Source organism: Rhinolophus hipposideros (genome assembly GCF_964194185.1).
Source record: "Rhinolophus hipposideros genome assembly, chromosome: 2".
Taxonomy (NCBI): domain Eukaryota; kingdom Metazoa; phylum Chordata; class Mammalia; order Chiroptera; family Rhinolophidae; genus Rhinolophus; species Rhinolophus hipposideros.
The window spans coordinates 74,021,920-74,048,865 of NC_138048.1; the positions used below are offsets into that span (position 1 = coordinate 74,021,920).

The 26,946-nt window shown below is 37.5% G+C and overlaps 1 protein-coding gene across 19 annotated transcripts in view; it reads left to right on the forward strand.

The window, feature by feature from the left end:
• Nucleotides 1-26,946, forward strand: part of MECOM (MDS1 and EVI1 complex locus) — a 540,874-nt gene that overhangs the window by 232,783 nt on the left and 281,145 nt on the right. For 3 of the 19 annotated variants that reach the window (XM_081072917.1, XM_081072916.1, XM_081072914.1), the window contains exon 2: nucleotides 6,174-6,219. The exons of the other annotated variants lie outside the window; for them this stretch is intronic. The gene's annotated coding sequence lies outside the window, so the exon portion shown is untranslated. The remainder of the gene's footprint in view (nucleotides 1-6,173; nucleotides 6,220-26,946) is intronic. 19 annotated transcript variants of the gene reach the window in all.

Consider the following 26,946-nt stretch of genomic DNA (forward strand, 5'->3'; position numbering starts at 1 on the left):
ACACAAGAGAAGTTTAATCATATTTACCTATTCCTTGCTCAGGTTCCCTTCTGGAGAATTAACTTGGGAATACCTGAGAATTTCTGAGTCTGAGCGGTGCCATCTTCCACCCTTAACACCAAGGAAATGATTGATGAAGAATTGTAAACACAAAGAAGAAAGAAGTGAAAAAAAAATTTTTTTTTAAGACATGCTGTTATTGTTTAGTTTGCCAACGAGAAGAAAGGATTCTCACTTGTTAGCATAGGCCATAAAAACAGGGCAGTGCAAGGAGATGGCAGGAAGAAAGGAAGGGATCAAAGGAAAGCAAGAAGCAAGATAGAATTTAAGAAGCAGAGAAGTAATCATGGTACTATGTAAAAAGTACTCGAGAGATGGCAAGAATTAGACCTGTTGACCATGGGTCGCTGACAAACTGGCAGAGGAGGCTGGCAAGGAACCTAGGGAAAGAAAGCAGAAACGCCATCTAAAATAGCATAGCAATCTAAAATTTCTCATTTGTTGCCTCATTAGAGGCAAACAACTCCACATTTCTTAACGGCGTCCTGAAGCAGGGATAATCTAGCATGGTACAATAATTGTGCTCACAAAAATGAGGAGAGAAGAAGATAATGCATTTAAAGAAGATCATTCATAGCAATTGATCAACATTTAGAAGCCATCAGAACTGAACAGTTTAGCCCTGAAGAATCTAGAAAGCTAACCGTGTTTCTTGGTTGTGACAGATAATAGACCTTTTCTTGTCAGACCATGTATTGCCTGTCAGTGAGCTCTCTGAACCTCATTCCAGCAGTACTGGAGTTTGTCATGACTGCAGTGACTTCATAGGAGATGTAGTTACAAGAAAAATACTGTATGCTGCCCTCACTGCCAAATTTGCCTACTATATTATCCTGTGGAATGTTAAGATCCTTTAGAGGAGATGAAAACACCATGCATAAAGCTGTGTTCAATGGAACATTTAAGAAATATTCTTTATTTTAGTTATCTTCAAGGTTCCTCTATGCATACCCATTTTACTTCAAAATGCATGTTCTTTTCCAGTTAAAGCATCTTCATGGACCTTTTTAGTGACTATCTTACATTAAAATGTCATGTTCTTAGGAATTATGTGCTTGGTTTGTAAAGCTGCAAATTCTTCATTGTTGAGAGACATTTGGAACTGAAAATGAAATCACGTGGCAAGGCTATTCTTTGAAAATGATTCATAGTTGAACTGAAGGAGTGGGGCTCTCTTCTCTCTTTTCACTACCTGTAATTGCTTCCTTGGAGGACACTGCCTTCCCCTAGTCCCAGCATCCCATGAGGAAATGTGTTTGCTGGTCACTTAATTGCTCCGATAGGAAGAAGCCACTGCCCCAGTTGCTTCTGTTTCTTTATTTTCGACATTTTCTCCATAATTTGATTTCAGACCCATGGATTCTTAGAATTAAAAGGAGAATATCCAGACCACTTATCATGAGCGGTTAAAGATGTGACCATTGTGGGTCTCGTCCTGCAGAACCCAGGTCCTCTGCTGCCCAGACCAGAGCTCTTTCTAGGATATCAGTCTCACTAAGACGGAAACAACTCCTGAAATTGCCTGGGAGTAGCTGATTGGTGGAGAGAACCATGAGCTTGGGAGGTAGAGGTCTGGATTTGATGCCTGATTTGGCGCTATTGTTTTAGCATTCAGTGGTTAAGAAGAGGATTAAATCTGATGATTTCATGGGTCACTTCTGGTTCTTGGTTTTGTTTCCTTAAGCATATGTTGTGACTAAAAAAGTTGGGGCCAATTCCCTCATGCCTTAACGAAGAAAGAGGCATGATTACAAAGATGTTTCTGTTCCTGAATTTAACAGGTATGGTGCGAGGTGGCCTCTCTCTGGTTTAATAAATTCTTTTTGGATACTATGCTGACATTTTGAATTATTCGCATTTACTTGGTGGTGCTGTAAGTTTAAACCCAGAATCCTCACACCTCAGGTAGTGGTAACTTAAAACACCCTGCAAATACGCACTATCCATTCACTTGTGTTCCCCCCACCCAACATAATTGTTATTCTTTACTGAGAAATAGCCTATGCATGGTTAGCTTCTGTCTTCTGCTTACAAGTGGCAGGGTTAAAGAAACAAATAACAGGATTGGGAAGTGTTCACACAGAAATTAACTGTTTTCAACAGTCATCTGAACACCTGTTGAAGAAAGCCTGTTTTATTTTTCTTGCTGATGAATTAGGATCTCTCAAATTATTTTGCCATTGTCTCTTTTCACCTGCCATAGAGAGTACAGGTGTTACTGGTCTGCAACAGCGTCTCAACCCTGCTTGGCAAACACAGGTTCCTGTTAGCCTCCCAGCCCCATGGGGTCTCTGACCTGCTTCCTAGAACCCATCACCTTTGGCATATTCCCTGCTGACCTCAGGACCAACTTTTCCCAGAGTTGTCAATAATTTTTTCTGTGGCTGCTATTGTTTCTATTACTGCATTGTAGCTCTATAATTTTAAAGGTAACCTGGTTTTATTTTTTTTCTAAAACAATCTGAATAAAGCAGAGAGATTTTAAAGTCACTGGTGTTTTCTTGACCACAAATAAAACACAAAAAATAAGTGCTCAACAGTAGATAGTATGTTTGGAGCTGAAATTCAGTGGTCACTGAACAGAACAGTTGAAACTTTTTAAAGGGAAAAATCTCTGACCCAAACTGCAAGGTTGTTCCAATCCTTTGAAAAAGCCAGGGGTTGGTTTGCAATCAAATGCAGATTAGTGACATTCCCATCTATTTCAGTGACATCACATTGTGGAGAGGATAATGTTCCTAATGTTCTTCACACTTGACTCAAACTTTTTCTCTTTGCCTTTCTCACAAAGTCAAACATTATTATAATTAATATTTAAAAAGGGATTTTTACTGGGAATCGATGAGACATTTTGGCATTTGCCTTCGTTTTCTTTGGAAGATGTTTATTTTCCTCGTCAGCTGCAGGGGAAGAAACCTGCTGTGAAAACCGATAGACCCCAGCTGTCAGGAGCATTTGTCTGGTATTATTTTGTTGGCATACCCATGGTATTGCCAAAGGAGTGTCACAGAAGCTAAGCGACAAACACAGGGAACATCATCTTCTTTTTCGTGGAAAACAGCATGGGTTTTCAAGAGTAAGATCACTGTAACAAAAATAATCCAAAGAAATTTTGTAGCATAAATATTTATGTAAGGTACGGATGGCACATCTGGCCTTGCAACTTTTGGGTACTTTAGTACTTTAACTTTAGCAGAAGGCATTGTTCTTGTATTATAAATGCCATCTGCAGTGACAATACGTAATTTGAAACAGTGGAGTCCCGTCACAGGGTAGGTGTTAGGAAATCAGGCATACGCTTCCTCCACAGCTTTTTCATATAGTCAGGAGGGACATTCAGAGTGCCACGTTGTCCTTGGGTTTTAACTGTCGTACTAAATCTGTGATAAAGCGATGTTCTTTACAAAAGAGAGTTTCTATAGCAGGAAATATCTAACAGGGAGAAATGCAAGACAGTCATTTTATAAGCATTCCCACTTGTGGTTAGTTTGGGATCTGGGTTCTTTGGAGAACAGTATCTTTCTTTTTGGTTTTATGACCATCTTTTTCTTAATGCTTAGAAAGAAAAGAGTTTTGCTGAACTTTTTTTTTTTTTTCTGGCATTAGTATCTTCTGGTAAATGAAAATGGAAATGACCCAGTTTCTCTTACTAAAGCCGTCAGATATTCATATGTAGTTCAGTAGTTTCATCCTGAAAAAATAAAGCACCTTTGTCTACTTTTTTGTAAAGGATAGAAATTAAAATTTACCAGGTTACTATCAATTGAAAGTAGAGCTTCTATGATGACATACACAAATACAGACACATCTGTGTATATGCGTACTCATATATTCATGTAGAGATAGACAAGATTGCGAATAGAGGAGAACGGGTAGGAGCTATACTTACAATTCATTTCTCATTGATTTGATTTAAACAAAAGACTAATTAAGCATTTCATGTTTTTGTTGATGGCAGGTAAGTCCTTTAATGTTTGCTAATAAATGGACAACTTCAGAAGAATATAAGATAAAATATGGCAATGTTTTGCATTGTCAATTATTTTGTCCTGAAATGACTATTCTATGAGTTCATGGGAAGCATTTAAAGAACTCTAAGATAATTCAAATATAATCTAAGGAAAAAGGAGGCTGTGTTTTGAGAGGGGGCAACAAATGGGACTGGTTCCATCTAGTTTGTGATGAGATATTTATTCACTCCTAGGCACAATTCCACAACTTACTTAACTTCTTAACTGTGGAAGAGAAGTGTCAAGGGATGTTTCTTATTTGTCCAGCACTTCTCTTCTCTGACAACAAGTATTATTCATGCTCTGTGTTACAGAAACCACGGGGTCTCAGTGTCTAGGGGGAAAAGTTGAAACATTGTCATGCGCCTCTCTTATCGCCCTTCCTTATAAGTAGGCATCAGTGTACAAAAGACACAATAAATGAGAACAGATCTCGTAAGCTGCCAAAGGCCATGTCAATGAGATTCCAAAACAAAAGTTGGCCTTTATTCTATCACACTGTCACATCCAAGAAGGGGTAGCTGATGGACGACAAACGTTTGATATTTTAAAAACTACCAGACAAAAGCTCACTCTTTTCTCCACAAAGGTTTCCAAAAGTATTAGGAAAACAAATTAATGCAAATATAATTCAAGTTAAAGTACTATTTTTAGCGTAGTTGTTTTGTCACAACTCTTTTTCTGATGTCCATTCTTTGGGTAATTTTTGTGCTAAGCCATTTTGGATTTTGTCTGACAAGTTGATGGCAGAGAGTGGTGTGTCCTATGTGCATGTAAAATAAACGTGAAAAATGACTTGTTGTCTGAAAGCTCTTCAGTTTCTGAATTCTAAAGCAAATTAGGCCTCAGATTTTATTTTTGTAGCTGCAGTATCAGTGAATGATAAAAACTAGAATGTCTGAATTTGTCTTATCAGAAAAGAGAATTTTCTTTTCATAAGAACAAGGTTAAGCAGTTGTTTAGAAAACCTCACAATATTTCTACTTCTCTGACTTAAAGTTACTTGTTCCTTTCCTCCATGTGGTTTTAAAATTATAATCATCAGCTTAACTGCGATGGGATGGATGCTCTTCTATCTCATGAATCCAAAGAGAAATTGTTAGCTAATTCAAATGGTATTTGCTATGGTCAGTGAAGAAAATTGCCTTTTAAAGAGCTGTTATAGTGCAGATATGAGTGTTAAAAATGGGTAATTAAAAAGCTGTTATTGCAATGCATCTCTTTGGAAAGTAAACATACTTAAAATGAGATAAGTAAAAAATAAAATATTGCATCACACACAGCTATTCAATTTAACGCAGGTGGAAGGTGTTACAAAATATACCCACCTGTGGTTTGAGACTAGAGGATGATTTTTTAAAACAGCTACTACCAACAACCATGCCAACCACAGTGAACCATGCCACAGTGAACCATGCCAATATCTCATCACAAACTAGATGGAACCATGCCAACTGCAGTGAAAATACTGCAGACCTGCTAACAGGTTTTATGCAGAGAACACTAGTGCCTTTTTTTTTTTTTTAATGGGAAACACAAATAAAATAAAACAACAAAAAAGATCATTTCTGAATTCCTGAAGGGATATAGATTTGGAAATCGAAACACTTTCATTTTGGTTTTATCAAGTTAGTCCACGAGATAAGGTAAATCAGCAACAGATAATTTGCAGTGATTGATCTAAAGCTGAAAGGAACTGTGAGTCATTCCTGTAAGTTTGGATCTACAGGTTGACGAGATACTATTTGTCCAACTTTACAAATGAGTTGATTGTGACCCAGAGAGATTGGATGATTCTCCCACTGTCCCATAGCTAATATATGGTAGATAGGAAATTCAAACCTAGGTTATTACCCCTTCCTCCCCCTCCATGCATGTCTGAAACCAAGCTATTCTTTTTTGGTCTGTGAGTGTATTTAATATATGTGGGTATCACCACGTATTTTAAGGGCTCACAGGGTCAAAGTACCATGTTACGAGGAGATTGGAATTGCCCACCATAAGCCTACCCACTTTTGGTATTACATCAGGCATTTTACCTATTCTGTTTCTATTCATCATTATAAAACCCCTTTGTAAAGTGTTTTTCTTCTGTTTTTACAGATGAATACAAACCTGAGGCCCAACCTGGTTAAACTACTTGCTTGAGGTCAGTGGTTAGCATACAGCCAACCAGATCAAAAGCTAGCTCTGTTTATGTCCATAGCTCCTGCTCCTTTTATTATTTCTGAAATCTTCGTGGGAAGGGAGAATAAAGAATAGGGCTGTGGCTGATAATTTCAACGTTTCTATTATCTAACTAGAGAAAGACCCTTAGAATACATCTAAGAAACATGGAAACATCAAGACTCTCAATTTTGGGATCCTGGGTCACTTCTTAGTGAGGACTCTTAAGCCTTGCTCTGTTGTTTTACTTGTTAGGGGTTTTCCTTTATTGCATATTAATTCTCGTGCCTGCGGTATGAGAAATTTAAGGAGCAGGAAAGGGCTGTCTGGCTCAGTGGGACTGAGTTGCTATTTAGTCTGGCTGTTTCCTACCTTGCATGTCGATTGATTACCCTGCCTATCATGTGTTGACATATTTTGCTTGCTGTACTGATTATACATTGGGAGTGCTAATTCTTTTATTAGGTTAGAGTTCAAAGGTGCTCATCTGTCAGCAAAAAGTCTCTCATTTCGTGGCATGCTCGGCCTCTTCTTATATCTGTCATTTTTATACTGTTTCAGAGGTTTTCCTCTAATTTCTGGTCCCAGTTCAATAGCAAAGATCTTGAAGGATTTTCCTTTGTAGTGGGCTATTTTGTATGGTTTTTGGAAACAGATTCTGCTCTTTGAAGATATACAGACTATTGGCATTTCACAGACTCTGACTGAAGCAATGGAAATCACTCCATATCCCGCTCTTTGATTTTAACAACTCTGTTGGTGCAGGTCTCCAAATCTTGGATTTTCCCCAAACATGGTCAATTTCTGAGACAGATAAATGGGTAGATCCCAAGTTGGGTTTTGCTTGTCAATGTCATAGCATTCTGGCTAACCATCAAGAAGTGAACTCCCATACAGAAGAGTTCTAGGTATGGTGATTCGATTAAATAGAACAATATGAAAGCTCACCACATGTCTTTTTCATCACTTCTGTAGAAATTATAACATAGGTACGTAAATGTTTCTATATATATATGTATATTTAATGCTTGTTTTTTTATCCTAATTTTTAACTGGAATCATAAGTAGAAATGTCCTCCAAAGTAATTTTTTTGGGTTACATATGATGAAGTAGTTTTGCAATTAGTTTGAGGTATTTGAGATCTAAGTAGCCTGCCCTTCCTGACAAGATTGTTACCGTGTCAAGAATACATTTTATTGTAGCTTATATTTCAATTTCTGTTTTTCTTACATGTTGCATTTAGAAGCTGATCAAAATAATAAAAGCAAATTTTATAGTAATAACGTATTTCAAAAATGATCTTTGTGAATTGGTGAGATAATCAATGATGACTAGCTTTTGCTCTAACTTTATGATGTTTTAACAAGTTAGTCTTCAACTTTCATACAAAACATGACTAAACCCTGATTTAGAAAAGTAGCTGAAGTTGGCTCTTAAGCAACTGAGTCATCCTTCCGAGAGGAATGAAGCAAAGCCAAGGAGTCCATAGCCCCTTGTTGAAAAAGAAAGGAACATGAGAGTTATTGTCAAATTTTAATGTTTATTTATCTTTTGATATGTAAATGACAGGATGTGATGGAACTCTTAGAACAAAATCGAAATAGAATGGTATGGGAACATTATGACATGGTCCACACTGAGTGGGTTTACTGAGAGACCATGGGTTAGACACATAAACTTTCTGAATCTTAGTTTTCTTATCTGTCAAATGGGTTTTAACCTATTCTACAGTTGGTTTGTGTGTGTGTGTGTAGAGACTACATATGATAATGATGTAAAATGTATAATATAATGTCAGTCTAGCCTGTGGTATGTATTCGGGAAAAGTAAAAACTTTACTACTTTTCATCTTCTTACTGACCCTGTCTAAGTCAACTTCATAATGCGAACTAAAAATGCTATCCTTATAAGCTTTCAATGGCTCTTCTTGAATTTATGCACATGGTACTGTGTGGATTATGACACAAAGCAAGCTATATAGATGTGACTCTTTCTAGGAATCTACTTCCACAATCACAGACATTGATGGATTCATAGAATGTGAGCGGGAAGGGACCCTGGGGGCTCTCTGCACTCAGTAATTTTACAGATGAGGAAATAGATTCCCAGAAAGATGAAAAGACTTGTTCAGAATTTCCCATTAATTAGTGGCAATAAGAGGAATAGGATCTGAGTTTCTAGGAGCCTAGTCTATTGTTCTTATTTATACATCTTTCTGTTTGGGAAGTAAAAATTATGGTTGTATATTCTAAGAGTTGTTTATCAGGAAGAACTATTTCAAAATATTGTAGTCTTCCAATTGCACAGCTAATTAGAGAAAGGAAAACCCTAACTGGATGTGTGAGATGAGGAAACATGATTGCAGAGTAGAAGTATGGGTAGTGCTCCCACCTAAGCCACAATCTTTACCAATCCCCACACTCCTCACCCAATTATTTGATAAAGTCCACTGACATTTTCTTATTCTTATGCAAAGTGCTGTGTAAACACAACTTCAAACCACTCTCCCTTCCCTATTCAATCAGATTTATTTCATAAACTCCTCTGATGTAGAAATTTTGAAGCCACCCTTGAGAAGTATGACTAAACTTTCTAATTCATTTATGCAGATTCTGAGAGATTTCATGAATTTAGTGGTGGGATATTTGGGGGTGGGAAGAGAGTTAGATATCCAAGCATTGAAAATTGGGTCATAGTAAGCATTAAAAAGGAGCAAAAGGTTACTTTGCTGCAAGTACACCAGCTATATTTCTAAATATAGCTGATTTGTGGAGTTTTATAGATATATATGGTACAATTCATTCTGTCTATATTGATCTGGGATATTCTAAGAGGCCAACAGCTGTCACTGAGCCCTTGTTCTGCAAAGCCCATTGCACAACCTGTAAACTTACATGGCAAAAATGATCTGAATAAGTCAAAGACCCCCAACTTAATTAAATTAAGTAAAACGACAATTTTCTTTCTTTTTTTTTTATAGCCTCCATTATTACAACATACAAAATTCTACTATGCATATCTAGGTCTAGTTGTGATATTATTTATCTGGTATGAACAAATTCTATAATTGTGCCTTTACCTTATAGAATTGTCAGAGATCCTTTGTGGAGAGAGAGAGAGAGAGAGAGAGAGAGAGAGAGAGAGAGAGAGAGAGAGAGAACCCTTTTGACCATATTGTCTAGCAGAGCAAGAGAATGTTAGAAAAGCTATGACCTGAAAGTGTCCATAAACTGTTATCCTCCCCTGGGAGAAGCTGGAGTGGTCATTCCACAGTGCTATAACTCTGGGTGTTTATTAAAAATTTATTCAAGGCTAAATCATATCACAGAACAATGAGTATGGAGGCCCAGATCTGTGTGTCAAAGAGAGGAGGCCATATCAGGGCCAGGTTGCTTTAGTATTTAGTGGGGTCTGTGTCAGGCAGACAAGGGGAATGGGAGGTTTCCTTGGAGGCTTTTGTAAAGCTCTGTGCTTCTTCTGGGGCTTGATTAGAATAATCAGAGGCCTTGGGAAATTCACACGGTTTTGGTGGGGCTGTGATCCATCATCATCCATCATACTTGTGCACTGGGTGACTGAGGAGCCAAATACCAGGCTGGCGGGGTGGCCAGAGCGCTTCTCTGCATGGAGCTCTCTGGTCTGCAGGGCAGGGCTCCAGGAAGCCTGGCAGATGGAGGGCTAGAGGAGGCTGCAGGGAAACTCACCCCTGGATCAGCCTGCACTTGGGGGGCTTCCCCCGCTAGAAGTCCCCACAGGTGACAGTCTAGGAACAGGAAATAACTGCACACTACTTTCAAAGATTTTTGGATTTCCTCAGTTTAATTTGTTTTTAGCTGGGTTTGTTTGGAATTTATTTCTAATTTATTTTGAGTTTGTTTGTTTGTAGACCTTAACAGTTTTTTAAAACTTTCTGGATTGTTTGCTGTTTGGCCTTCTTTTGGTGTGCATTTACACTGTGGGAAGAATTTTGTCATTTCAAATAAGGAAAGACTGTGTAGTGGTGTGTGTATGTGTGTGTGTGTGTGTGTCTGTGTGTGTGTGTGTGTTGTGTGTTTTGGGGGGAGACAACCAATAATACCCTCATTATGTATTCTTATATCCTTAGGAAATTTTTCAAACGCCTTTTTATAACCTAGGAAGAAATGTGGTTTTTGGTTATTTTCAAAAAATGTTTCAAAACTCCAGAATTAGGAAAATAGTGTCTAGTTCTATAGAAAAGCATTTATTGCAATATGATCTCAGAGCCAGTCAGTTAGAGAATCCTGTGTGAGATTGGGTTGCTCAATAATGACTAATATGTTCTCCCAAGTGAAGAACTTTGGCAGCCAAGTATGTAAATTTTTACCCATCTTCCATTTTGGTTTTTCTCAGGAAACTAGGGAGAAAGTCAAATCTAGGTGTATGTACAAATTCTAGCCAAACTTATAAATCCCAATTTTATGATGTTTATCAGTTAAGAAAATTGTTTTTAAATTTGCCTCTTTCTGTTTCAGAGACTTAATGGAATTATTAACTCAAAAGCCCCTCCCCACAAAAAAAAGGTTTTTTAGGTCTGTGTCTTAATCACTCAGGCTTATGTAAATTAATGTAAAGTCTCTGCTATTTTGTTTTTATTTGACTTTATATTATTTTCTTGTATTTACTTGAGATGACCATCTAATGGTAAACATGTGCCCTTCCTAAAAGAAGTAATTGTCTTTCTCTTTTGGATGAGGTAAATAAGCCCATAAAATAAATGTGTCTTCTAGTTAGTTCTTCCTCCTTTTATATGTCTTAAAATGAAAATCCAAAGCCTGGAATGTGCATTGCAATTTGACAGGATTTGCTTTGTGTGCATATGAGAAAATATGACTCGTAAAAAACAGGAAGTAGAAGAATATATGTATGTGCACCGTGACGCTATTTTATTGGTATCTATTGCACCCATTGCAATGAGACTCCTGGGATGTTGGACCTAAATTAAAATAATCATAAATAATGCTAAACCATAATAAATAAAACTGAACTCTTACCCTCTTCCTGTTCTCCCTTTTCTTTTTTTTTTCCTACTAAGAAAATACACAAGTAAATAATGCAAAACAGGTCATCTACTTTGGGGGAAGGAGGCACATGGGCTCAGGGACATGAGGACTGGGGAACCACCCCATATGCTCTGGATTTGGAATTCTGAGTGTGGGGGAAGCAGTGTAGAGCACTGGATGGAGAATGTTGATTTATAACATTTTCAGTATACTCAATTAATGGGTTTTAAAAATTACCTTGATAATTTACATGCATCACATCTACTAGCATTAAACTATTTTTTTCCCTCAAAGTTCTTACATGGAGGGAGCAAAGTTACATATAAGCCAAATTTTAATAATTTTTTATCAAAACTATTGAGATAAGGAGTTGTTTTGGAGCCTTTCCCTAGGAGAGCAATATTGAGCGAGAAAGGAGTACTGTGTATCTGGTGATCACCTCTTGAAGCCAAGTACCCGAGCTAGGATTACCAAGAGATATTGAACAACTTAAAGTAGGAACTTAAGGGTGATCAACATTTAAAAGTTTAGTGACTGATTTGAAGGAATGAAGCTTGTTACAGAATCAACATGGTACCATAAGAGTCTGCCAGATCTAGTATTACCTGGTATTTTTCTCTATTTATATCTGCAAGAAACGGTATTCTTTTCTCCTGCTGATCTTTTGATTTTCATGGAGTCTTCCCCCAAGGGAAAAGCCCCTTGGTTTTATAGCGCCATCATTGTCTAGGTACTCAGAGTTTTTTAGCTGCCTCCCGACTGACTGCCCAGGGCTGCTACTGCAGTGTTCAGTATCCCAGCCTTTCTCTTCTTTTCCCCCATATGTATTCCATTCCCTGAGACTGGCATGTTTTACTAATAATCACTGATAAAGTAACTCATGATGTATAGTATATTGGTTCATCGGGGTTTTGTTTCTCCCACCCCACTCCCTCACTAAATTCTCTCAACTTTAGTTCTCAAATCTCTCCTATTCTTCATCCTCCACTACCACAGTTATTTCTTATTATTGTTTTAAAGTCTTCACAGTCTCTCTCATGGACTACTGAAAGAGCCTCTGACAGGCTCCTCTGTCTTCCACTTCAACACAGTTCTGATCTTTCCACTCTCCTCCCGAAGAGCCTTCACCATATTCTTTATAAGAAAAAGACCCAACTCTGGAATATGGGTGGCACACAGGCCTTTGACGACTTGCCTCCTCACTGCCTATGTTTCCACTTCTCTATCTAACATCTTCCTCACTATAAATCAGGGCATACTGAGACATCCTTAGTCTCATGCACATACTAAGCTGCTTCATACTTCCATACCTCTCAGTATGCTCTGTATCTTCCTGGAATGGTCTTTCTTCCCTTGTCTTTACTCTGGGAAATTCCTTATAAACTATCTTTATTCTTCAGTACCCTTTTCAAGTGTCACTATTTCTGGGCAGCTTTTCCTAACCTTTCTCCCACTCAGAATGAACTCCTTCCTCCTCTGCACCCTGTACGTAGTTTGCTGATGGACGATATTATATTTTATTAGCATAACTTCCTTCTCACCTGGACTGTGCCTCCTGAAGGCCAGGAATGGGGCCATTTTGGCTTCACAGATAACAAGTACCAGTGTCTGTGTGGCCCATAGCAAATTTTCAGATGCATATAGAAAGGAACAAACTATCAATGGTCAGGAGGATTCTGGAAGAGAGTTTTGCCTTAGCCCAAAGGACTGATTAGGAGGAATTTCAGGTATGAGAACCAGCTGAGTCAGGGATATATTTTTTGGGTAGGGGGATCCAGCTTAAGGCAGACCTGAGTCTACTGCATCCACAGGAGCTGAGGGGAGGGAATGTACATGTGTCACGTGTTGTCTGGGGTTTGGCAGAGTAGAGACATCAGTGCTGATGGTGCCCAGATCCCCGCACTTAACAGCAGACCCCATAGGTTATTAAAGCCGAGAGCCTATCTAGGAAGATTAGCTGGAGGAAGTGCTTTAACCATGGAGCAAACAGGCAGTCGCTTGATTAGTGCCTCAGACATGGCATGGCACTGTGGTGTTGGGTTTCCACCTGAACCATTACTAAGATATTTGAGATCTGGAGCTTTGGTTCTAGCCTGACCTTGCATTTGATTTCTGAATCCGTCAGAAGTGGGCCTTGCTTACTTCTCTCAGACTATGTTTTCCAGCAGTGAGTTTTGTGTCCTTTGTTTTTGGACATTTGAAAGGGATGCTGAAAATGAAGCCATATGGTGTTTGTTTAGATGGGGAATCCTAAAGAGCTTCTTGTACTGGGAGAACACAGTAGCAAATATATGTTACGGTAATGTGTTTTAAATCAAAGGGGCTCCATATTTTCCCCTGTGTTTGAATGTGACATTCTTGATCATTCCAGACCCACCTGTCTGAGAACACAGGAATCAAAAACAGGAGTCACTCTCAAATTTCACCTCTATTTAATCTATCACAGAAACATACTGGCTTTTCACTGTATACATATAAAAAAACCCACCAGGACACTTAAACAAAGTGACACAGATCATCCGCAGATCAACTGAGAATGACAGCTCAATGAAACAAATATATGTTGAGAATTTCCACAGAGCAGCCCTTGCAGCAGCCAAGCCAAATTTGTTTAGTATACATGAGTTAGCTGCTCAGGAACATTCGCTATGCTGCATGCCAGATGATGACTTTTCTGGGTAAACATTCATTTAGCAGCATATACCCATCCATGAAAGTGTTGGCGTGATTTTGATCTATTCTCTTGGACTCCTGAAATTATGACTTCATTCCACTGGCAGCCAAGTACCAAACCCACACATGCACCATTTAGGCTAAAAAAAGGGGAAGGGAAGCTGTACCCTTATTTCAAAATGTAATATAACCACCCAAAATGTAGAAGAAACTCCATAAAATTGACAGGCCATTTCACTTTTCTGACAAGCAATAAAGCAAGCATCATTAAAATGGATGTCAAATTACAGGGCAGGGAAGCAGCAAGGAAAATACCTACCTTGTTCTTGGTATTTGAAATAGCATGTGGCGTATTTGATCCTACCTCAGTCTAAACTTGGAGGAATTCCTTCTGGGGTAGGGGGTTGGGGGCTTATTTATTAAACTGGAATTTCAGAATCAGATCCCACCTAAATAAGAACATTTGAATTCTTCAGGAACAGGCATTTAAAAATTTGTCTTGTATTTGAGCAATTATTTTCTTTTTGAAGGTGACACTTAAAGAATGGAAGACTCTGTCAAACACAATGTTTAAGCCCAGAACAAAAGAGTAAAGTGTTTATAAAAAACACAGAGACAAACACCAAAACTTTCTGGTAGAGTTTGCAAACTCACTTACTCTTACTGGCTATGTGAAATCAAGCTTGCGTTGTGCAAGGTTCAACCCAATATTCAAGTTTATTAACCATAAGCTTCTCTTTCTGTTTCTTTTTGACTTTGGAATCCTTAATTTTGGGGGGATGTTTTCAAGAAGAGAGCCTGAGAGTTCACTTTTTGGTTTGAGGGGTAATTATCTGAAATTTGTTGGAAGAGATGATTGTTTCCAATCTTGAACTACCCCTAGCAGAGCACTTGGCAGCTATCATTTGCTTGAGCAAGTATTCTGAATGGTCAATGGGTTAGAAATCCCCTAGAAGATAGTGCCTTTCCAGTGACTTTTTTGTGGATAGCAGCTTCTTTCAAATCTGTTTAACATTCAGAGCTAGGTGAGCTACAAAGTATTATACATGTTTCAAAAATGAAACTCCTCAGTAGTAGCATTTTCTAAAGTTGGTTCAATTTGAATTTGAGCATCAACTATATTCAGAGCACCAGAGGGAGGGCATAAAGATAATTGAGACATACCCCTTGTCCTCTAGCTGGAAATCAAAATACAGAAATAGGAATGAAAACAACTAACTATAATGGCACGAGGGTAACTGACAGAAAGCTATGTTCCGAAGTATACTTTATATTCTCTGGGATATGAAAAGGAAGGCGCTTACATTGATAGGGGAGGTGGTGGATATGGAGAGTGGGAAATCTTAGCAGATGAAATGGCATCTGAACTGGATCTGAGAGATTCAATGTATAAATGTTAAATGTTGCCTACCCCGTGAGGTCTTCCCTATCTAAAGTTGTCACCCATCTGCATATTTCAAACTGTTGTATTTTCTTCTGAATACCCAAGACTGTCTCGTATTTCCATCTATGCATTGGTTTCCTTTTTTCCTCGTCCTTTTCCTCATGAACCAGGCTATAAGGTTCATGAGCGCAGGGGAGGTGTTGATCTTGGTCACTGCTCCATCCCTCGCTCTCAGGACAGAAGACGGCCCTCACAAGAGAGTAGAGGACAGAAGACAGCCCTCACAAGAGAGTAGAGGAATGAAGAACAAGGGAAGGGCATTCTAGGTCAGGAGGTTGTCAGGGAAAACAATGCAGAGAAACCAATTTGCACAGGATAGTCAGAGACACAGAATAGATTGTTGTGGCTGGATTGCAGGGTGCATTAAAGGCATAAGACTGTTAATTTGATTATGATCAATGATAAAAGAACTTTATGAGGTCTCCAGAAGGCTTTGACTGGTTCTTGAAATGAAAATTGATGAGATCTAACCATCCCAAGTCTTTCTGAATGTCAATTTTGATAACCCAGGATAAAACTTTCTTGGGAGAATAGTACACCTTTACCAGCGTACATTCATCCATGTTCTTCAATTCCTTTACCCAGGGTTTTAAAATGGGACATGGAGAGTTTTTGTATTTTTATTATTATTAATGTGCCCCCCAAATGTGGATAAATGGGTGCCAATCTTTAAGTCCATAGAGAAAATATTAATGTAAGTGTACATGGAGCTTTAGTGACTTGAGTTTGGGACAAAATAATCTTAGGGAAAAAGGAGATTTGTTGTAAACAAAAGATTAAATACAAATAAAAAAGAAGAACAATAACCTTCCATGTTCCCACATGTATTAACTCCCACAATGGTACATTTTACATGGTCCCAAGAATACTATTTATCGAAGCAGCTCCCAGGTACTGGGATGAACCAGAAGCTTTCAAAGTGCTGATTGATCACTCTTTGCTAGCAGCTCACTAGGATTACACAGCCACTCCAAAATCAACAGCCTGGAAGAAAGTGATACGAGGCTTGGAACAAAGGCTGGAATGTTAGGTTAGCAACTGCCTTACATTGCAGTAAATACGTCGTTTAATATTCAGAAATGTCTAAAGGCATGATCTAGTAAGAGTATGTAATGAACTGCATAAGACAATTCAATTTCTACCCCTCAAAGGAACCCAGGCTACTCCTCACTTTTGCATAATAAAGCTTTGAGGGAACTCTGGGTGGGTTCCCCTGTCTCTCTATCTAATGAACTTCTTCAAACACTTGGGAATATTAGCAAAGTAGTGTAATGTATGTACAGCCTGGGAGTACCTGTCTCCATCTTCATCCATCAGCCTAGACCTAGGAAGTTTTGGAGACTCACCAACTACACTTCGGTAATGGAGGAGCAGCAAGAAAGTTCTTCATGTTCTTTTATCTGCCAGGTGTTTCAAGACACACATTCTTTTTGAAGCAATGGAATGCGATGTTTGTGGGAGGAATTAAACTGCCCTACCGAAGAGATAGAGAGAGAGATAAATTAATCCTATGACTTTTTTCTTCTCCTCTGCATCTTGGGCTAAAATCTTAGAAAAAGTTGATCTTCTCCCATCATAAAATATTGCTGAGTGTTCATTGGCTTAATAATGCCTCTTTCAAATATAAACCTTCCTCCAACTTTATTCAGGCCAGGCTACTTCCTGCCTCATCCTACAAATCTTGGCAGGGGAGCATTCTGGAATGAGCTCATCTTTTTATACCACGTCAATGACCACATTGATCTTTCATTACATTTGGTTTCAACAAGTGTTCATTGAGAGATTTATTGATAGGGGAGTGGTAGAGAATTAATTGTTCAGGAACTATTTCATCACCTTTTATTATCTGAATGCAGGTAGACCTGAAAGACACTGACCTTTAAGAACTGTCACTTACGACCTAGAGACATGAGAACCTTTCTTAATAGTCATGATAATGACTTTTGGCATTTGTATTTTCCTCTAAAGTTTACAAAAGATGCTCAAATACATTATTTCTTCTGATTCTTACTACAATTTTGTGTCCTAAGTATTTTAAAAACCAGTGTTGCCTAGTAGAAATATACATGTGAGCCATATATTTATTTCAAATTTTGTGATAACCACATTAAAACAGGTGAAAAGAAACAAGTAGAATTAATTTTATTAATACATTTTATTTAACCCATAATATCCAAAATCGTATCATTTCAGTATGTGATCAATATCAAAAATTATCAATTAGATATTTTACAGTTTTTTTGTTCCAAGTTTTAAAAATCTGATGCATATATTTAAACTTACAACACATTTCAAGTTGAAGTAGCAACATTTCAAATGCTTAGTAGCTGCATGTGTCAAGTGGCTGCCATAGTGGGCAAAACTCACGTATGGATAAAGAAACTGAGGCTTAAATAGATTAAGGGACTTTCCTGGGGTCACATAACTAGTGAAGTGTACAGTTTTTTGATTCACACAGGAATTGGCTTGGGTCTGTGGTTTACAGATTATCTGACTTAACTATGTCCAAATAAATGTGTACATTTACTTGCAATATTATGGATTGAGACTATAGGATGGGAAACTAGAGCTGTTACAAAGGATGATATGTATATGACGTAAGGATTCTTTATTGCTACTTTCAGAAAAGCCATAGATTTTAATTTTTTTTTTAATAAGCTCCATCTGAGAATCAGATGCATAGTCTGGTTTGATATAACTGTTCTAGTCTCTGGTCTCCTCGAAGGCTCATTTCTGCATTTCTCCATTCCTATATTTACTCATTCATTTAACAAGTATTTATCGACCATTTGCTATATGCCAGACACTCTTCTTGGTGCTGAGGATGCAGTGGTGAAAAAGCAGACAGAGGTCCTACTCTCATGAAGCTCCCATTCTACCACCTACAAGATATGGCTGCTTCATAGCAGGTGCTGCAATACATTTGATAGGTGGAATCAAATTTAGTCGGCCACATTTGATATTGATTTACCAGTCTCCCTTCTTGGAGGACTCAGTTAAAATCTTGAGGAAAGGACAAAAATGTGGGTTAATATGGGTTACCCACGTAGGGACTTTTTGTTTGTATATTTTTATTCCTTTTATAACAAATATATTTGAAGAAGTTGCAATGTGAGGAGGACATGGTACAAACTCTGAATTGATGCCATTGGGTTAAATTCATCTATTAGCATCTTGAGCAGTTGGAGTGTGTGTGTGTGTGTGTGTGTGTGTGTGTGTGTGTACACATGTGTGTGCATGTGTATGCTTATTTGTGCACAAGCGTGTATAGAATCAGCATGCAAGTTCTCTTCCTTAAGTGGGACATTTTTACTGTTATTCTTAAATAGACTGAGGACACAATTTGTGTCCATTGGCCCATTTGTGTTAAAACTTCCCAATTTACAGAGGGAAAAGAGATACAACTCACTACTTCCAGTACAATTAACTTGCTTTGGCTGATGTTTTTGAGTCAACAATTACACGTTGAATTATCATTATGACCTAGAAACTTTGCTGAATTCTAGGGATTCTGCAGTAAATGAAACATGCTTGGTCCCTCCCCTCATCACCTTACAGTTCGGGGGAGTTTTGGTGGAGGTATACGTTAGTAACCTTTTCCATTGGGCTCACTTGAATATGGGGAGTGCTAATTGCATGATCCTTTCATGACTCACCTCATATTTACACAAGGTTTTTGTTTGTTTTGTTTGTGTGTTTTGACTTGAGGTATATATGCTGTTTCTTGGAAGAATTTATAGTGTGATTCTTTTCCACCTAGACGAAAGAAAGTCTGCTCAGCTGGTTTTTCTTCAGCCACATATTTTCATTTGACCTTTTAAGCTAGCTCAACTTTGAAGAAAAATGCAGATATACCCTACTGTTTGAAATGGTGTAGAGATCCAGGAGCGTTAATTTAAAAATTCATAAATCCTTTGTACTATGCAAATTAATGACCTGTCACCTTTTTTCCAGGTGACTTATTTTGACTTAACTATGTCCAAATAAATGTGTTTATTTAGGAGAGCTCAGTGCTACCAAAAACTGACATATTAAGCATTTCCCATGGCTCATAACATATACAAGGGATGTGGACCACCCTCTGTTTTCTCATTATGCCAAATAATGGAAAGTGGAAATCACTCTAATCCTTTCTTCTATGTCTGCTGTACCTCTGCAAATATGATAAACTCAATCCAATTAAAAGTCATTACCTTTCCAAGGCTTGGCCGCAGTCTATAACCTTTTGTTTCACAATCTTTTCGATTATCTATCTTCATTACAGAATTTTTAGCCATCTTCCACTTTAGTTTTCTCTTTAAGTAGAAGAATATCACTTTTAGTGTTGACTATTGTAGTCCTTGTTTTCTATACTATTCACTTAATTCTATGCAATGGAAAGTTATACAATACACATTAATTTTTTCTGGACATTTGTCTGATCTCTCTGACGAGATTGTATAATGAGTCTTTTGAAATCAGCAATTTCACTTTATTCTTCTCAGTGACCACCCCCCATGGTGCTTTGCATATAAAAATCTTGCTGACTAAATGGTTTGTGGCAGTGTTGGATCATAGTTGTTAAGATTGAATAGTGATGATGAGTATTAAAAACTTGAAGGAAGTAGATTGAGGAACACAGTAACAATAGCAACAAGAACTAGAAAAGCAACAAGAACACAAAGATTGTTAAGTTATGACTTAATTATTTTATAGCCTTTAGGTATCTCTCCTGCCCCATGGATGTCCTTAATATTATATACTTTTGATAGAATTACAACATTTTCCTTTTTTTTCTCAAGCAGTCGTAGTTTATATGTATTGATCTGCAATATAATTATCAGCAAGCATCTTAGATATTTAGATGAATAAACTGATAACTTTCTGACTTCTTTAGCTCTGAGATTCTACAGTACTATGAAAAATGGATATTTCAATCAATTATCCTGAGGTTTAAACCATATGATGCCAAAAGATTTTATTTAACTTAACCAGCATGGTTATAATCTTGGTAAAGAAGATTTATTAGGAAAAAATCTACAAAATGGTCTGCAAAAGCACAAAACAAAATCACTGAGATTTTGTTTATTCTGGAGAATAATACCTGGATCTCAGTAAGAGTCATTTTATATGATGTTGATATATATGGATAGCAAAATATTTTATGCATATACTACTAAATACCTGGGGTTTTGACATATCCTTTGACAAAGAACCTTGGTGAATAAATAGCTCTTTTTTTGAGATTTTTTTTCACTATGTAAACATAGCTCTCAAAATTTGTTTTGCCACCATAAATAAAGCTGCAATGAACATCAGAGTACATATATCTTTATGGATAAATGTTTTCAGATTTTTTTGGGTATATACCCAAAAAGGGATTGCTGGGTCTTACGGTGATTCTAGTCTTAGTTTTGTGGGGAAACTCCACATTGCTTTCCATAGCGGCTGCACCAGTCTGCATCCCCACCAAACAGTATATGAGGGTTCCTTTTTCTCCACAGCCTCTCCAACACTTGTTACTCTTTTTCTTGTTGATGATAGCCATTCTGACTAGGTGAGGTGATATCTCATTGTGGTTTTTATTTGTATTTCTCTAATAGTTAGTGAAGTTGAGCATTTTCCCATATATCCGTTGGCCTTCTTCTTCTCTTGGGAGAAGTTTCTGTTCATGTCCTTTTCATGTTTTTTAATTGGACTGTTAGCCTTTTTGTTGTTAACTTCTATGAGTTCCTTATATAAGAATGCCTAGATTCTTAATTATTAATGACTTAAGGAAATGATTTGGTTTCTCTGAGTCCTGTTCTCCTCATCTGCTTTCTTCAAAGTTCCTGTGTATGAGAGTTCCTTTTTCTCCACAGCCTTTCCAACACTTGTTATGATTTGTGGTGTTGATGATAACAATTCTAACTGGTGTGAGGTGATATCTCTTTGTGGTTTTTATTTACATTTCTCTGATGATTAGTGATATTGAGCATCTTTTCATATGTCTACTGGGTTTAAAGAGGATTTTATAAATTTGACCTCAAAGTCTAGGGAAGTAAAAGCTAAAATAAGTCAATGGGACTATATCAAACTAAAAACCTTCTGTACAGAAAAAAAAAAAAAAACATCGACAAAATAAAGAGGCAACCAACCCAATGAGAGAAGATATTTGCAAACAACAATTCTGTCTTCGTAGAGAAGGGGCTAATATCCAAAATATATAAGGAACTCACACAACTCAACGACAAAAAAACAAACAATCCAATTAAAAAATGGGCAGAGGACTTGAATAGATATTTCTCTAAAGAGGACATACAGATGGCCAAGACATGGAAACAACCAAAGTGTCCTTCTGTAGATGATTGGATAAAGAAAATGTGGTATATATACACAATGGAATACTACTCTGCCCTACAAAAGATGAACTAGTGCCGTTTGTAACAACATGGCTGGATCTTGAGATTATTATGCTAAGCAAAATAAGTCAGACAGAAAAAGTTGAGAACCATATGACTTCGCTGATATGTGGGATATAAAACTGAAAGTAACAAAGGAACAAGACAAACAAATAAAGAAACAAAACCTCATAGACACAGACAATAGTTTAGTGGTTACCAGAGGGTAAGGGGAAAAGGGGGTGGTCGAATAGGGTAAAGGGGGTCAAATATATGGTGACGGAAGGAGAACTGACTCTGGGTGGTGAACATACAATGTGATATATAGATGATCTGTTACAGAATTGTACACGTGGAGCCTATGTAATTTTACTAACCATTGTCACCCCGGTAAATTTTAATTAAAAAAAATTGTTTTGCTATTTTGGCTTTTGGTTAAGTTACTTTGCCTATCATAGGCATATGTGGAGATTATTTAGGAAAGGACCATCATTTGTTGAGTGGTGTGAGACACCAGAAATCACTATTACTACTATTTTCTCTGACAATTCTTACTTTTAGATGGAAGGTTCCAGAATGGCCAGTTTTCTCTACGAAGACAGAATTGTTTTGAAGTCAACCAGAACAATCTCTGATCTATTTGACACAACTTTTCATTCAAATTGGAAGAGAGAGGTTGTCGTTTGGGCCATTTGTAGGTTAGTGGGAGTTTCATTGGCACCCAGGTAGTCCTACCTGCTTCATAGTGGAACTTCTAGTCTTTTTCGCTGAACTAGACCAACCAGAAATACACTCTTCCTAGTTACATGACAGGGAAACCATCTACTTCTCCATGTAGTTTTTTTCTTGGCTTATTTTGTAATGGAAATGTGGGCAATGTGGTTTTACAATCTGTTGGTTTCATCATTTTATGACTTATTTAGAAGGGATGAAGGGAAAGTAAATTATTGCTATTTTGATTCTCATGTTACTGCGAAGGACTTAGTGATCCTCAGAAATAAATTTCCACCAAGAATTGAAATAAGAGGTTTATTCTTTAAAAATTTAGTACATATATAGTTTTACTCAATCTAAGGCTAAGGGTTGCTATAAGATTGGAACTAACTTTTTTTTTTTGCATTGTCATATACCTGTTACCACCTCTATCTTCACTACTCAACTCTAAGCTCCTTGAAGGCAGAAAATTGATCTAATTCATGTCTATACCTAGCCTTAGCAACTTGCACAGTTCTAGGTATCACACGGAACCAAATAAATGTTTTGGAATGGGTAAATCAATAAGTCTGAGAAGTAGTGTCTTTGGCAAAGACTATTGTCCCAACACTTCCATCATCTAATTTTCCCTTTTAATGCTAGAAAAGATGACACTTTTGTAGTGTTTCCATACAATTTCAATTGGAATGTGCAATTGAAGCATTCACACAAAACTGGTAAAGTCTGGGACATCTGTTTAATTCTTTACTTTTCATAGTTTGGAGATTTTGAAAGTCAAATGTATATTTATTCCACAGAGGAAACTTTATCAACCAGTGCAAAAGTTTACTGGCACTCGCTGGTGATATAATGGGTAGTTTAAATCCTACTAACTGCAAATAATTTTTCAACAGTGTTTATGATTGTGGCAGAGTTTAGTGAGGCAGAAGTACAGATAACATAAATATTTCAACAAAAGCCGATTGTATTGGAGCCATAAATAAATTAGACCCAGTTTGTAAATAAATTTAGTTTTTGCCAGCAAACATTTATAATTCTCTCTTGCTGCAAATGATAGGAATTTATGTAGAAGAGATCCTGAATGCCTTTCTTTAAAAGTCAGTTCTCATTAGAAGTCAGAGCCTGGTGCCCATCAAGTGTCTTAGACTGTGTGACTCAATTATACATGAAGGATAATGTGCAGACCACCTAATGCTACTAGTTATTGTACATGTTGATAATGACAATTTCCAGAGACCATACATAGTTTGGTAGTCTATGAAGTTGTCATATTATATCATTCCCTTAAATACCTAGCTTGTGTTACCACTTAGCAATGTTGAAATTACTCCCTCTCAAATCATAAGTGCTATTTAGTGTATGTATCCACATATGCATAGCACATCTGTTCATATTTTTCTGAAAATATTTTTTATCAAAGTGTATAATGTTTTCTGAAATTAAAATAAAAACACCTTCCTTTATGTTTTTTTAATGACATTCCATCTATCCCCATGGTTTTGAATGATTTTACTTGTAATATGATGTCGTGTTGGGAAACTCAATATCGGGGCCTTGAGATCTTGGAATGTGGGCAGAAAATTGCACTCCTTGGAACCATTTAAACTTATTTTACACTGAAGATAGATAGTGTATTAGTAAGGGGGCCAGAGTCTAAGCTAAAATTAGCCAAATCAAGGAACTTTCCTCACAGAATCACTTTAAGATCAGAAGTCATTGTTGTCTGTTACTAAGCCTTGTGAGATACAAGGACCATTGTTCATTTTCAAATAAAACCTAATTTTGAGACTCTAACAAAATTTCTTTTGCACCCTCTCTGCTTCTTATCAAACCAAGAGTGTGGTTAAATTGGTGTTCTATTGCTTGTTCGCATTCCTTTTTATCAGCAAGCCATTGCTACAACTCCCTCTTCTGCCAGGCATGCATAATTATTTTCTTTTCTTTATGAAGGACTCCTGGCTATAAGAAAACTCTTGTTTTGTAATAAGGAAGAGTCTGCATCAAGTCCACTGTGAGAATGAATTTGAACTCACATTTACACTGTTTATTCAGTTCTCCTGAACACCTATCTTTGTTTACTATGTGGTAGAAAGTAGAGCTCAATCTCATTTACTTTTTGATCTTCACCTTTTGGGGATTAGTTTGAATATTTTCACCCATTTTATATTAGAATTCTGTCTCCTTGCCTTGCTACAGAATGCACTTTCCCCCTCTCTTTCCTTTAACTTGTAGCTCCTGCGTTTTGGTCTGTCCTTTAGAGGCAAAGAGGATCTCTGCCAAAAGCCACCAAGCCACACTTAGGTAATTATAATAAACAAGTTGGGACTCTCATTTCACATGCAGAGTTGAATGAAGCAGAACTGTGGTCAAAGGAATCCCAGTTGCTCCTCCATTAGCAGTGGCACATTAATGCTCCCTCATGCTCCCTTCTCCCCCTTCAAACACTTTTTTTTCTTTTTAGGAAGCAAATCAGGTCACTCTTTTAGCATGTGAAGGGTTGCAGCTTTCTTCTGAAACCACCATCAACAACATAAACAAATTAGAGGTAGTAAACCACACATTCTACCCACACGTAAACCACAGTCCTCACCAGAGGGCAGTCTACTTAATGTGAGAATAACAGCCCAGTTTTATAAGCCTCTACTGGGAATAAATTCCAGTTTCACTGGTTAGAGCAAAGTTAGGCAGCCAGAGTACAGTCTTTGCTAGGTTACATTTTTGGGAGAGACCAAACTAATTCTCAAAGTGTCTTTCCAGGAAATATGTTTTATAAGGTGTTGGTACAGCAAATTTTGACCATCCTTTGGTTTTCATTTTATAGAACTGGGATTGCTTGATTGGAGTGGACCCGGGGCTGCACTTGTCCAATGTGCTTATTTTATGGATAGGGTAACATAGACCCCCCAAAAGCTATGATTCTCTAGCTCTGACTCTCAAGGTTACTCTGGGCACTCGAGATATATTGCTGAATCCAGACCGCCGTGTCAGGCTTGTGCCACTCTTGCCTTTCCCACATGCAAATGGCATAATTTACAATCCTCATCTTGACCCATTTGGGAGCTGTAAAATATTCTCTATACCTTCCTGATGTTGAGACACTTCCTTTTCTGACAATGGTTAGTCCTCAACTGATGTGTCCAGCCCTAAACTAATGTGTTCCCTCATCAGTAAATTCCTGCCTGTGATAGTCTTTTCTTAAATACCTGTTTAAACAGTAATTTAGATAAGAGTGTCCCATTTGTGTGCAACAGGAAATGCCTGCCTTCTTTTAGATATGCTGGCAAATAATTACTGTAGATATGGCTTGAATGCTGAAAGGCTGTACTCTGGTCATTTTAGACGCCTGAGAAGTAACCACCCAGTCTGCTGCGACATACTTTCAGGGCATTTCTATTTTACACTAAATGAATCTGAAGGAAAATCACTTTGGGGATATAAAAAGCTTTCGAGAAAAGCCATCAGGTCAAAGGTTGCCGAAAGTCTCTTAAAAACGTGTATTGCTAAAAGAAAGTCAAGGCACATAGTTATAATACAAAAGAAACCCTATCTGATATGTGATGTCTGTTCTTACCTGATCACTCCAGTGGATATTGGTGATCATGGCTCCCTAACAATAGAATGAGCCAAACGTTAACCAGGTCATGTTTTCCTTTGGAATAGTACTCAAAGAGCTTTAATGTCCTTATTTTAGCTGTTTTAGAGTCTTCACTGATACCTTACCTATGAATTTTCTAGAAATTTCATTCCATAACCATTGTTAAAAAGCTTAGTTCCGTCTTTGAAGAGGACATTTTTTTAGAAGTGGCCAAACCTATTTCATAATAGCTTAGAAGCTACCAGTTTAATTCCCAAGCCAGGTTTGTTTAGTGAAATGTCTGTGTAATTCCTAGGAAGGTGGAGAAACTCTTAACCAGATTTAAAAGCCACAGATCTAATGTGAGCTATACCACATCCTATGAGAAAGATAAACGTTTGCTCATTGACTTAGTCCCTTACGTTCAGTTCTTTTTTTTTGCCATCTTTCTGTTCTTCCAACACTTTTCCATACATTTTGGGTCTTTTAGATAGCCCATAAATGAAATATTTTTTAGGACACACTGGAAGAAAATGTTCCATAAGGAAGAGATGGAATAGCATGGTACAAGGAAGTAGCAAATACTAGAGGTGCAAGGAAGCTTAAAAGGTCATTAAAAAAAATTCCATGTCAAGCCATGCTGATAGATTATTTTACAAAAATAATGGTCTCTAGTGACATTGGATTCTACAAATGCAGTCCAGTGTCAAAAGATCCATGGAGGTCTATTTTCTTCTCACCCCTCTCTGGAGGCACCACATTCTGAAGACCTTGTCTGTCAGCAGCGTCCCATTTCCATAGATGCGTCTATTTTCTAAGCCTGTACCGCTGGACGCACTCTCCGGTCTTTCAAAGTTAATTTAAGTCAGTTTTCTGGAAACTCATTTTCCTTACTTTTACTAGTTTCCTTTCTTTGGGATCTTA